The 14,121-nt window shown below is 43.4% G+C and overlaps 1 protein-coding gene across 4 annotated transcripts in view; it reads right to left on the bottom strand.

The window, feature by feature from the left end:
* The window catches only part of LOC148538275 (uncharacterized), a 99,144-nt gene that overhangs the window by 74,768 nt on the left and 10,255 nt on the right, over positions 1–14,121 (bottom strand). The window lies entirely within an intron of this gene.

The raw sequence follows: 14,121 nt of genomic DNA, 5'->3' as shown, positions 1-14,121 counted from the left end.
AATGTCAGCATGGTTAATGTCAACATTGCAAGTGTATCGGAATTATAACAGTGCTGACATTATTAGTGTCAACAAAATATACTACACCCATGTGGTAGATTGCATAAATCTAGCCCCAGAATATACACACATGGCATATGAATCCTGAAATACCTTATCTAAATATTTACATGATGGGCAAACTTGGCAGCACACTGGGATACCATTAACTGGTGTTTATTCTTTAAGTGAGACTCCCATAACTCATACTGTAAACTTCCTATGGCATGGTATCTGATAACATTAAGTACAATATGTTGCAATGCACTAAATCATAAACCATACCCCTTGGATAGATCAGGGTAAGAATTAAAACTGTAGCTTAATATAGTACATTTCTGTACTTACAGGTAGTATACAGATTACAGCCTTAGGCAATTTTATGGCTGTCAAACTGATGACTTTGTATAATAATCCTACAGCAAGAGTTAAACTACCAGTAAAATCAGGATTGATTCATTTTATATTTTCAAAGTGGAATCCCATGGTGTGTATTACAGGTCACCGCAATCAACAGAGCTCCCAAATACATGTGTCCATGGTGGATTTTACCTAGGGGCCGCAGTCCCACCTCAGTGAGCCAGTTACAGTCTGTGACTGGCAGTGGCTTTCCATTGGAAGGACAGACAGTCTCAGGGAGAGGTGTTTTCTCCCCCTAGGACTGCCAGTCCAGGCTGCGATTAGCAGAGAGCGTCTTCCAGTAGGAAGCCGCTCTTCTGCCTACCAGGCAGCCCTACCCAGCTTCTAGGGGCTGCAGCTGATGCTACAGAAGCCGGTGTTACAGTATGTGCATGCGTCGATCCTGGCGCCTGCCAGATCCAGTGTGAGGAGGCCATGGGCCTGGCAAAGTACAGTAGTCCCAGACTGTTGTGTCCACTCCAGCCCTTCTCACCCAAGTCAGTTCAGCAGCAGCCCCTCTCCTCTAAGAGGGTGGGAGCTGTTGCTGGATGTGTTCACATCTATCCTAATCAGGGTTCTTTGACGTGCCATGGACTTTGAGAAGAAGCAATGCCATGCATCTTGCTGCACAGTTATCTACCAAATATGCTTCTTAGTAACATGACTAGTGTGACAAGCGTACAATGCATGAGTATGCTGGACACTGGCGCTGGCATTGAATCCAGCTGCCGTGTGTGACTCAAAGGCTGACCTGCACACCATGCATCGCTCTGCACAGTGTTATGCTTAATCTGCGACTTTATACTAATTCTACGGTTATAAAAACACTAATCCTAAGTGCCCAGGGCTCTATAAGTGACTTTTGATGCAAGGTATGATACGAATAAGATGCTTAGTTCAGACATGAGTATGAAGGTCCGGAAATACCCAGAGCTGGATTTAGACCTCATGGGGCCTTAGACAAAATACCAGTTTGGGGTCCCCCGCCCTTAAACAATCCACAACAAAATATTTAAATTTCTGATTCCTGCCCATGTACAGCACCCTGAAGATAAGTAACGGAGCTCATCCAGTCAGTAGGACACTGCAAATTCCAGCACCTCCGGCCTGGGCCAGTTCCAGGGAAGGAAATCTCAGTTTAAAAACAAGCACAAAACAAAGATGTGGAATCAGCCTCCTTCTGCAACCCTCCACCGCCAGGAATCAATGACAGCAGGGTCCTAAATATATTAATATACCTTCACATCCTGGATGAATTTATAATATGCAGAGTGCAGACACAACCCCTTGTGAGAATATCACTGGGATTCTGTATACATAATCATTATGTATACAGAATCCAAGTGATTTTATTAATGTACTTTCAGTCTGTTACTTACTTTTTAGGAGTTGTCAGACAGCTCTTGGATGCGAACAGCTCTTCATCAACGGGATCCTCACGACGGCAGGACGCCGTCATGACGTCACGCCCGGCATTCTGGAAGGAGTAGAGGTACGGAGAGCCTCCGGCAGAGGAGTTATATATTGGTAGCGGCGGGGGTATTACCTTAACAGTCAATCAATGACTGTTAGTGTCAGTGTGGCTAGCTTTCTCCCCACCTTCAGACTAGACTGCGCCGGCAAAGTTACTGTCCCGGCTTCAGCTGTCCCTCCCTTCAGCAGCAGCTGAGTGAGGGAGGCGGACTTTCACTCCCAAGGGGCGGGTGCGGCACCCCTTTTACATTTCCGGTGCCTGGAGCATGCACTCTGCTAGAACCGCCCTCCCTATGCCCCTGCCTCTCGCCATCCGGTGCCAGCAGCAGCTCAAAATACAGGTTCTTTCCAGGGCCGCATTCCTGGTGCCCGGCCACGGGCCCCTTGGGACCCGCCGGGCCCTAGGGGTCCGCCTAGGTTGCCTAACGGTAAATCCGGCCCTGGCAATACCTACGCATTGCAGAGCGTTATGTTGCTCCTTGCATCTCGTACCATATGGTGTAAATAGGATAGGTGTACCATAGATTAAGTGCTAATTTTATTTCTATTAATAAAAAGAAAACCATGATGTTAGTCAGTCAATATGTACAGGCTTAGTACAATTAATGGTTGTCCACCGATCAGATTAAAAGATGACCAAGTTCTTGGCATGCCACAGGTAAAAGTATCCCCCTTCCTCAGGCAAAGAAGCATCACCTACTAAGAACTGAAAATGTTTAACTTCTCTGACGACTTTTCCTACAAACTCCAAATGTACCTCAATCAACAGCATTAATGGAAATAGACATCTGTAATGTATTGAGTAAGCACCTAAAGCAATTCCCACATGGGTGCTCGGACATTCTGATTTCATGTGGCATTAAATTATTACCATAAAGCACAGGCAATAAAAAATATAAATAGCACCTAAAAATTTTGCCTTGCCTTTTTAGGGTATGCCGTCTGCCTAAAACCCGGCATCGAAATCCCGAACGCCGAGACAACACTGGCGCCGAAATCCCGACATGACTCGGGATGCCGACGTCGTGATCCAGACAGCCAGCATCCTGATCGTAAGGACACCGCGGAAAGGCAAGTATCTGCGGGGACGACAACTTAGGTTTAGGCGCCCCAGGGGGAGTTAGCGTTAGGCTCCGGGCAGGGGGAAGGTTATGGTTAGGCTCCAAGCAGGGGGGTTAGGTTCAGGCACCACCGGGGGAGGGGGGTAGTGTTAGGCACTAAGGGGGGACGGTTAGACACTAAGGGGGAGAGCTAGGTTTAGGCACTTACTGGGTGGGGTAGGGAGGGTTAGTATTATGGTACAGGAAAGGAGGGTTAGGGGGTAAATAGCACAGGGGAACATTACTTATAGTTCCCCTGTTGGGATTTGAACCATCAGGATGCCGCTGTCAGTGTATTGACAGCCAGCATCCCGTCCATCGGTATTTCATACCGATTCCCCTTTTTAGAGTCTGCAAGCGAGGGATAAAATTGACATTAAAACTCTCATAAGCTCCTTATAGCAGTATGACCTGTTATGTAAACTTTGAACTAAGGACCCCATATAATAATGATACTTATTAGCAATGACGTACACTATATAGACAAAAGTATTTGGCCACACCTGTTAGTTATTGAATTGAGGCGTTTCAATCAGACCCATTGCCACATAAAATGAAGCACCTAGCCATGCAGTCTCCATTTTCAAACAATTGTGATACAAAATGGGTCATTCTGAAGAGCTCAGTGACTTCAAGCGTGGTACTGTGATAAGATGCCACCAACTTTGCAGTAAGACAGTTCGTGAAATTTCATTCCTTCATTCCCGCTGGAACGGCCCATAAAAAAGTCCTGTAAGTGTGAATGGGAGCAGGAAGTGTGTGTGGAAGGGAGACGCAGATCTAGGGCCTCATTCAGACCCATTTTACGCATGGCAGAATGGGTCTTGCATGATCGGATGCAGAGCAACAGTACAGAGTCAGTGATTGACAGTCTGCTGCTGTTTGGGGGCGGGGTCGTCCTTCGTTTTCTAAAACGGAGGCGTGTCACCTCAGTTGGTGGTTGGGAAAAGGCCAGGATCTCCATTGGCAGACGGAGATTTCCTGGCCTCTTTTGGACATCTGTGATGGCCCCATGGTCACTCAGCCGGCCAAGGATCACGCGGATGATCCGATGCTGCGTCCATGGACACAGCTCAGATCATTAATGCATGTAGGAGGCATGACGCCTCCTGCTGCATTAACATAATAGCATGGATGGAATTGCAAAGCTGCATGCAGTTTTGCCAATCTGTCCAGTGCTGAATCACCCCCCTAGTGCAGAGTGGAGGGGTTAAGTTGGAAGATATTTTGTGACAAGTAAAGAGATGTAGTGTATGTTGGTGTAGTATGGTTGATAGAATTATATGTAAGCAGCAGTTTATTATTTTTGGATACTACAGTGCATGGTCTGGACCCCTTTATAAATCCTGCATATATAGTAATGATTATACAAAATAATAAATAATGACAGGGGCATAACTAGGAATTTGAAGGCCTCATAGGAAAAGTTTGTAAGGGCCCCAATGTGAAAAATGTATATAACACATGTAAGATGGGCCCCACCTCAGCTCTAGACCCCATAAAAGCTACTCCCTTTGCACCTATGGTAGATACACCCATAGTACCAGATTGATAACAGCAATGTACTGTAGTGAATACACCTTAGTCCTGGGAATGCAGTATAATGTAACCTATGCATCAGGTGCATTTCAAGAGAGGAGGGGGCTCGAGTGCACTCTCCATCACGGGCCCCCTCCTCTCAGTCCGGAGGCTGGCCGCGCACTGAGCGCAGCACGGCCAGGGCCGCACGAATAGACTCTGGGCACTAGAGTGTGCCTAGTCTATAGCGCATGCGTAGGTCACTGGGAAAATGGCCACAGCGGCCATTTTCCCTGTTTTGCTCATACGCAAAATGACGGGAAAATGGCCGCTGTGGCCATTTCCCAGACATTTTTACAGTGCTGACACCGGCACTGAACGTGGGACTCCGAAGAGGTAAGTACACTGCTCAAAAAAATAAAGGGAAGACTAAAATAACACATCCTAGATCTGAATGAATGAAATATTCTTATTAAATACTTTGTTCTTTACATAGTTGAATGTGCTGACAACAAAATCACACAAAAATTATGATTGGAAATCAAATTTATTAACCCATGGAGGTCTGGTTTTGGAGCCACACTCAAAATTAAAGTGGAAAAACACACTACAGGCTGCTCCAACTTTGATGTAATGTCCTTAAAACAAGTCAAACTGAGGCTCAGTAGTGTGTGTGGCCTCCACGTGCCTGTATGGCCTCCCTACAATGCCTAGGCATGCTCCTGATGAGGTGGCGGATGGACTCCTGAGGGATCTCCTCCCAGACCTGGACTAAAGCATCTGCCAACTCTTGGACAGTTTGTTGTGCAACGTAGCATTGGTGGATGGAGCGAGACATGACGTCCCAGATGTGCTAAATTGGATTCAGGTCTGGGGAATGTGCAGGCCAGTCCATAGCATCAATGCCTTCATCTTGCAGGAACTGCTCACACACTCGAGCCACATGAGGTCTAGCATTGTCTTGCATTAGGAGGAACCCAGGGCCAACCGCACCAGCATATGGTCTCACAAGGGGTCTTAGGATCTCATCTCGGTACCTAATGGCAGTCAGGCTACCTCTAGCGAGCACATGGAGGGCTGTGCGGCCCCACAAAGAAATGCCACCCCACACCATTACTGACCCACTGCCAAACCGGTCATGCTGGAGGATGTTGCAGGCAGCAGAACGTTCTCCTTGACGTCTCCAGACTCTGTCACGTCTGTCACATGTGCTCAGTTTGAACCTGCTTTCATCTGTGAAGAGCACAGGGTGCCAGTGGTGAATTTGCCAATCTTGGTGTTCTCTGGCAAATGCCAAACGTCCTGCACGGTGTTGGGCTGTAAGCACAACCCCCACCTGTGGACGTCGGGCCCTCATACCACCCTCATGGAGTCTGTTTCTGACTGTTTGAGCAGACACATGCACATTTGTGGCCTGCTGGTGGTCATTTTGCAGGGCTCTAGCAGTGCTCCTCCTGTTCCTCCTTGTACAAAGGCAGAGGTAGCGGTCCTGCTGCTGGGTTGTTGCCCTCCTATGGCCTCTTCCACAACTCCTGATGTACTGGCCTGTCTCTTGGTAGCGCCTCCATGCTCTGGACACTATGCTGACAGACACAGCAAACCTTCTTGCCACAGCTCCCATTGATGTGCCATCCTGGATGAGTTGCACTACCTGAGCCACTTGTATGGGTTGTAGACTCCGTCTCATGCTACCACTAGAGTGGAAGCAACGCCAGCATTCAAAAGTGACCAAAACATCAGCCAAAAAGCATAGGAACTGAAAAGTGGTCTGTGGTCACCACCTGCAGAACCACTTCTTTATTGGGGGTGTCTTGCTAATTGCCTATAATTTCCACCTGTTGTCTATTCCATTTGCACAACAGCATGTGAAATTGATTGTCAATCAATGTTGCTTCCTAAGTGGACAGTTTGATTTCACAGAAGTGTGAATGACTTGTAGGGGTATTCAATATGGGTTTTTGCGTTAATATCGGAGGTATGACGTCATTATCGCAGGTTTTACTTTTACACCGTATTCAATTTCAAAGACTTATCGTAGTTTTTAAAAGTCTGATAAAAAACGGGGATAACTTTTCACCATTGAATAGGTGTCGAAAAAAAGTGCAGAATTGGGGTTTAGGGGTGCAGGCTTTAAAAAAATAGCCTGCACCCCTGGTAATGACATTTAAAAAAGAACTGTGTCAAAAAAAGTTTTACAAAAAATTAGGGACACCCCAAAAATGAATTTAAAAATTGGGGTGAAACAAAAAAAAATGGGAAAAAATTGTTTAACAATAGGGAAATAGGTTCAGGGCTATTCTGCAAGTATGCGGCAGATGTTTTCTAGAATAGAATTATAGCGGCAGGTGCACAAATGCAGAATTTTTAAAAACTTACTTTAGGGACTTAAAAATATGCTAGTACACATTTTCATGTACCCCAAATTTGATGGGACCACTTAAAAAAACAAAAAAAAATAACCTAAGTGCTCTTCTGCATCACTTATTCAATGTCGGGAAAAAAACACCTGCTTCGGCTATTTAAATCCCCGACTTTCAATTAAAGGCTAAAACGGGGGTACCCATAGTGTTCCCCCCATGTTTTTACAACTTTAGGGGGGTCTTACAATTATTTTAAGGAAAAATTCGTAACTTTACGCAAATCCAACTTCGGAGTTTCCCGTTTTCGTTAATTTTATATTGAATACGGGGATAAGCGGGAGCGCGCACCATACTTTAACGCAGAAAAAAACTCCGATATGAAACGTTAACTTCGACACTGAAGTTAAGGTTTCATATTGAATACCCCTCTTGGAATTACATTGTGTTGTTTAAGTGTTCCCTGTATTTTTTTTAAGCAGTGTATAATATGGGTGCAAGGTGTGCGGTGAGGGCCCCCTGGACCTAGGGGCTCGTGTGCACCGCACGCCCTACACCCATTATAAATACGCCCTTGCTATGCATGAATAAAGCACATGAAGTTGATCTTAACTAACATATATATATACACAAGTATATCACATCACCGCACTGTACATGTTATAGGGGACCCCTATACTCACCTGCCAAACTCAATCAAAACTATATTACAGTAAGTCTAGTAAATACCAAGTTCATGCCATTGTAAAAAATATTACATTTTCTAAGTTATTGACATTGGGATTACTTAATTGTAGGTTACACTTTTATTTTCCAACTACATTCATAGTTTGCATATGCTATATTTTAATATTAGTTTTGCACAAGAAATCATTACAACGGCTGAATAATGATTTCCCAAAGCACATGATGTGGTCCCTAAAGTATTTTACATCTATATTGTAAGTTGTAGTAGAGGATGAGGTCTGCAGACAAGGCATTAGAGGGCACACAGTCATGAAATCCCCAATATGACATGCCTGGATTTATATGCCGTCTTATTTTTATCCATCTTCTCCATACTCCACAGGTCCCACATTATCAACTGAATAGTAAGTTAGGGAGCAGTTGTTCAAATCACTCATGAGCTGGAATGTTGATGTGTTAATTTCACATGCATAGGGCTTGTGTAAGTAATCTTCCACTTAAAAACAAACAAACAACAACACATACCCAGTGCATTCTTAGATGAGACATTCAGGTTTACTCCACCACTACATTGGACTAGAGCAATACCTTACATTGGGTGAGAACGGAGGCTTGCTATGCAGTACAAAAAATCTAGTCACATGCATATACAGCAGCTAGGCCCAGCCCACTCCTATCTATGGCTCATGCTAAGCCACACACCCTCCACTATCAGTCGGGGACCTCTATTAACCATTTCTTCCCCACTCGTGTGCCTTTGTAGAAACCGTATAAAGTTCCCTGCATGTTATGCTTATTTGATGGACAAGAGCTGCCAAGGAGGTTTGTGCCTCACCACTTTCTGTCCATAGAAGATTACAGGATCCCTTAATTTACTAAATCAAAAGTACGTACGTGGGTCGGAACTTTTCGTTTTTTTTATTTTCAGAAGACCGAGGATGCCTACATGGAGAAGAGAACCTGTCCAGGTATTGTAGGTGAGTATGTGCGATTGTGTATGTGTGTAATAAACCTATACTGTCACGGTGTGTGTGTTGTCTTTATTTTAACATTTCTTTACAGGTGAACTACAGGTACCAGCGAGCACTTAATGCCCTGCATGCTGGTACTTGTGGTTCTCCAAGTACCAGCATGCAGGGGAGGCTTGCTGGGACCTGCAGTTTTACTGTTAACGACAATGTTTACACTTATATTTTTACACACATTTTATACAATCAACCTGGCAATCACCACCCAGGGGTGCCGGGGATAGCCCCAGACTATCAGCCTATTCCTCCAGTGTCCTGGAGAGGGGGACCCCTTTATTGGGGGGGTCCCCAGCTCTCTAGGGATCTCCGGCCTGGGCTGACTAGCAGTCAGGAGTAATGCTTTGGCCGGGGAACCTGGCGGTAGGGTTTCTCTGGCTGTGACATTACCCCCCACTAGTAATAGCCCGATGCTGGTTATGGAAATTACAGGAAAACCCTACGCATTTTTTTCCCCTGTATTTCCAGAACCAGGACTGGCTCAGAGCCTGGAGCTGGTTACTCTAAGTACAGGGGAACCATACGCATTGTTTTCCCTGAATTTACACAACCAGGACTGGCTATGAAAAGTCTGGTTCTGGTTGTGCATTTTTTTTTTTTAAATTAACACTTAACAAGCTTTTTACACTAAGATACATGCATGCATCACACTGATATATGCATGCATCTGTGATATTCAGACCTGCTCATTCTAAAAATGAAAGCATGTAGAACTTCAATTAATTTGGGGATTTGCAGTTTGATTTGGAGTAGGATTTGGTGTTCGATTTTTACATGAACATGCAAAATCAATCAAATACCTTCTTAACATGAAACAAAATCTATCGATTTGAAAATCGAATGCAATATAGAATCTTAGTAAATTTGAGATTTGCTAAGGGATTTTGCAGTTCGATTCAGTTGATTTAAGAGATTCATAAAAATGAATCCCAAATCGAACTTTAGCAAATTTACCCCCAGGTTCCAGATTGGATGCCCCTGGTGGCCAGGATTTTTAGACTGCTTACTAGTTCCGGCATGAATGTTGCTGATTTGTGTGCAAAGTGCCTGGAATTAGTGCACGAAAATGTCAAAGCAGTTTGGGATCCTAAACTGCTCTTGTTCTGATGTGAGAAGCTGGAAGTTCAGGCGGAAAGGGGGTTTAACTAAAAGTGGGCTAATTAGGCTTGTACCCCTCATTTGAAATCATGATGCATATACCTGTAAAGCAGGGTGTGCACTGTCCTACACCCCATAACAAAAATAGGATAGCATAGATTTGGTGGAAACACAGCATTTATGATGGGTAAGTAATTATTTTTGGGTGTGGTGGAGATTGGCAAGTGGGCAGATTGACTGGTGCGGTACAACTGACAAACCGTAATGAAGATGTCCTAAGGCGAGCTCAGGGAGGACAGAAATCTCCTGTGGAGCAGATGTGCATCAGGTCGACCTGATAATGTCGACATTGGTTGTTGACAGTGACCATATCGACATTCACTATGTCTACATGGATGACATATCGACCTAACGTCCCCGGTGGCCCACCAGTTACTTACCTGGTCCCGACAGCTGCATGGGCTCCGGCGTCTTCTTCTGGGTCCCTGCAGTCACGCAAAGCAATTCCGACGCAGACCTCTAATGGGCAGTGGTTCTGGTAAGTATTATGCCTAACCCTAACTATCGATATGGGACCGGATTCTCTTATTAATAGCTAGTTTTCCAAGTGGTGCATTCAATATAAAAATTAGACATTTGCATTGAAGAATTAAAGGCATTTGTCAGATCTGTTGCAAGACAAGTATGAGGAGTTATTTGAGGTACATCTTTAATTGTCGGTGCAGTATTTGTTTTGTTATACATTTTGGAAATTTTTCCCATTACTTTTCAAATTTCGTTTTTGAGGTAATTCAGTGTTGCAGTTCTGAAACGTACTCTATATTATTGAATAACAATTAACCAATTACTAATAAGATATAAATGCTCTTTTAGAACTAAAGCTACATACACACACAACGATTTTTTTAATGATTATCGTTAAACGATATCGTTTAACGATAATCGTTTGCAAAAATCGTTCACTTTCTGAGTCAAACGATGAACGATTATCGTTCATGCGCGTTCACGTTTGTAGTTTGTCCTTTGTAGTTTGTAGTTCAGTCAGACTTGTCAACTCAACGATTTTCATTAAAGGAATATGCAAAAATCGTTTGTAGTTCATAAAAATCGTTCATGACATTTAGTAAATGAACAACTTTAGTAAACGATTTAAGTAAATTTTTTCAAGGGAAAAAATCGTTTACTAAAATCGTTCATTAAAAAAATCGTTGTGTGTGTATGCAGCTTAAGTAGTAGCAACTGTACCCATATTGTCATTTCGAACTCTCTGTCCTTTTACTACACTACCGACTCTTCACACAAAATATGGAGGCAGCTGAACAGCACTCTACCTGTGCGATCCCACATTGCAAAGTTTGGTGTCACATTACCAGTTGCCTGGGTTCCAGTCAGAATGTCAACATCATAATGTTGACAGTACATTCTTGTTTTATTTTTAGTGTTACGCTAAAAGAAGAAGGAAATAAAAAACTACATTGACCTTCTGGTGTCGACATGTTTAATGTCAACATTTGAAGCATGTTGACATTTTCTCTGTCAACCTAATGTTCATGCTGACATGCTGTCGACTTTTCATACCAAATACCGTTGCCTGGCCTAAGGGCTGTGCGTCTGCACATATTGTACACACTCCAGTGAATTACTACTGTATCCGTCAACCCTCTTCCAGATCCAGAGAGATTTTTGGGGAAGCCTCTTCAACAGTGGCAATCATTATAGAGACACCCCTTTGTTTTGTAGTGCGTAAGTGTGATTGAATAGTTAGAAGTTATGGGTTCCTTCTAATTTTTTGTGGGGCTAATTACATCTTACACCTCTGCAGTGCTGTCATTTTTATTTTTCTACACATTAATCTCTTAATATTTACAAACAACGACTGTAAAGATAAAATAAAATACAAAATTGGGTAGTGTGCCTTTAATTTAAATTTTAGTTTTAAATGTATAAACTGTGTGATATATTTTGAACACTTTATTATAATCAAACTAGAGTCTTTAGATAGGTTCGGAGATTTAAACTAACAGAATTTATAAGAGCCAAGTTTTTAATCTGTAGCCAAGTACTAATCCAAGCATAAGAACCTTATACATTGATGGGAATTTTCATAGTAATTATAAAAAAAATGCAGAATCAGTGTTATCTAAGAACTTACATTTTCCTTATACAGCAATACAATATACGGAGTTCTGAATATTTAGCATGTTCGCTAGAACCCCCTTTCCCATTCTGTGTTGTACAAAGAAAATCTAAATATGTTCATTATGCATTATTCAAGAGCAGTCAGTGATAGCAATTGTGTTGTAATGTTTAAAATGCTGTGCATTAGTGTTTGGGCACAGTGGTTAGCGTTGATCCCTCACAATGCTGGGATCAAGGGATTCATGCCAACGTGGGTGAAAATTTACTAAACGTCTGGTTTGAAATCCCACCAGGATAAACTAAAAAGTGCCACAAAAACACTGGGAAATCACACTTTAGAAGAGAAATTGCCATCCCGTTTTTTCCAATTAGAAAGATATATACCACCAACAGGTGGGTTTCAAGCCAGCCATTTAAAAACGCCCCCAAAAATGAGTTGGCTCTGAGAGACGCTTCATATAAAGTGCTGCGCGGGCAAACTTCTCTCTGTGATTGTGTTGAAAAAGATGTTTGGGAAAAACTGCTTTCTGCTGAGGCTGGCAGTTGAAAAGTCATGGTACAATGACTGTGTGATCTCCCCAGGGGTGTATTAAGAGAGGAAGGGGCCCATGTGCAGTCTCCGTGTGGACCTTCTCCTCTCTAGCGGGTGGCACAGATGAGTTGACTGTCAGTGTGCCAGAGTATACTGCGCATACGCAGATCTTCAGGAAAATGGTGCCCACACCATGTACCCTGTGATTTTTCGAATGTGCACACGCAAATCGCTGGTAAAATGGGCTGTGGGTGTTTGGTTAATAAATATTGGTTGGAGCATATAATTTAAATTGCTCTTTACTAGTGCCCTAAAGGTCTTAGTTAGCCTGGTCATACACAATTTAAATGGCTGCCAAGGTATGCCGGCACTTGAAGAACCATAAATGCCAGCATGCCCTGACATACAGTGCACACTAGGCCCTGCAGTGCACCTGTAAATAAAACAAACACATACAGATATCAGTCCTGGATTATGTAATAATGGTTGTTTTATAGTCAGGGCACATTTATCTTTTATAACGGGTGTAGAAATGAGGACTCAGACAAGCAGGTACTCGGTAAGGCAGTGTCTTTTAATAGCAGCAGACACTGCACTTCAGCATACTCAGGCTGAGGCCTGGAAACACAGGTACATACAGAAAATAAACAAGTCAACACAAACATTTCCAGCACTCCTCGTGCTTAGCTTGCAGCCACTATCGCCCATGCTCTCCCAGCATAGCCCTTGGTCCCTGGCACTACAACACTCTGTCCTACTAATTGGCCGCTAGTCAGCATCAGTGCAAAGAGCATCAGGTGTATGAGAGTTTTAAATCCTTCCTGTGCTGCTGACTTCCTGCTGGCTCTGGGCGACCTGGAAAACCTGGAGTTCCATATCTCCACTTTGAGCTGTGCAGCCCAGAAACCCAGAGTTCCAAACTTCTATTGCAGCTGCAGAATGTGCCAGTCTTATTTTCTTCTACCTTGAAGGGAGCTGATCCCACCAGAATGTGGGCAATGCAGGTGAGACACAGCCCCCATCACCACACTTTACAGACTATAGAATTTAAATGAATGCTTGTACTCAAACCTTCCCAGCTACCTACCGAATATTGTTATATATTAGAGAACATCTAATACATCAAAACAAGAAATCACTGAAACTGGATCTACAAAACATACCCTGCTTGCCCCAATAGCAAGTTACGGGAAAGAACCTGAGCATGCACGTCCATGCTCCAAATGCCACGCTCTACTGAGCACATGGTTTGATGTTTAAATAACCATTCCACTGTGCCAGTGATGGTTTCCTGCTTTGCCTGTGAGCCTTCGTACATTACTTGTGGATTGATTTTTATTTGCTGACCCATTTCTGACCTTGGACATCACTGACCTCTCGTGCTCCTAACCTTGGCTTGTTATACGTTTTCTATACTGTCCATCTACCATTAGCCCTGATGCGACTCCATTATCTATTCTGTTTGTCTGCCATAAGCCCAGATCCAGCACTATTATTACACTATTGTTGCCCACCTTTGTGTATAGTGTTAAGGCAATACAGTGATAAGATTCGTCTAGTACTTGGGATAGAAAACCATTGAGCATATCTAGCTTTAAGGGAAACTCTGCTGCTATGGGGGTTATATAATAGGTCCCGAGATGAAAGAATCGGCATTATGTCGGTGAGTTCACTGCTAAATTTAAAGCAGCAATAAGTTATGAGACAAAACCTTTCTTATACCAGATTGCTGCTTTAAATTCAGCAACGCACTT

The sequence above is a fragment of the Taudactylus pleione genome, unplaced genomic scaffold, assembly GCF_031769625.1.
Source record: "Taudactylus pleione unplaced genomic scaffold, aTauple2 ptg000041l, whole genome shotgun sequence".
NCBI lineage: Eukaryota > Metazoa > Chordata > Amphibia > Anura > Myobatrachidae > Taudactylus > Taudactylus pleione.
The sequence above is the reverse complement of the archived record's forward strand: the minus strand, read 5'-3'. Positions and strand labels throughout refer to the sequence as shown.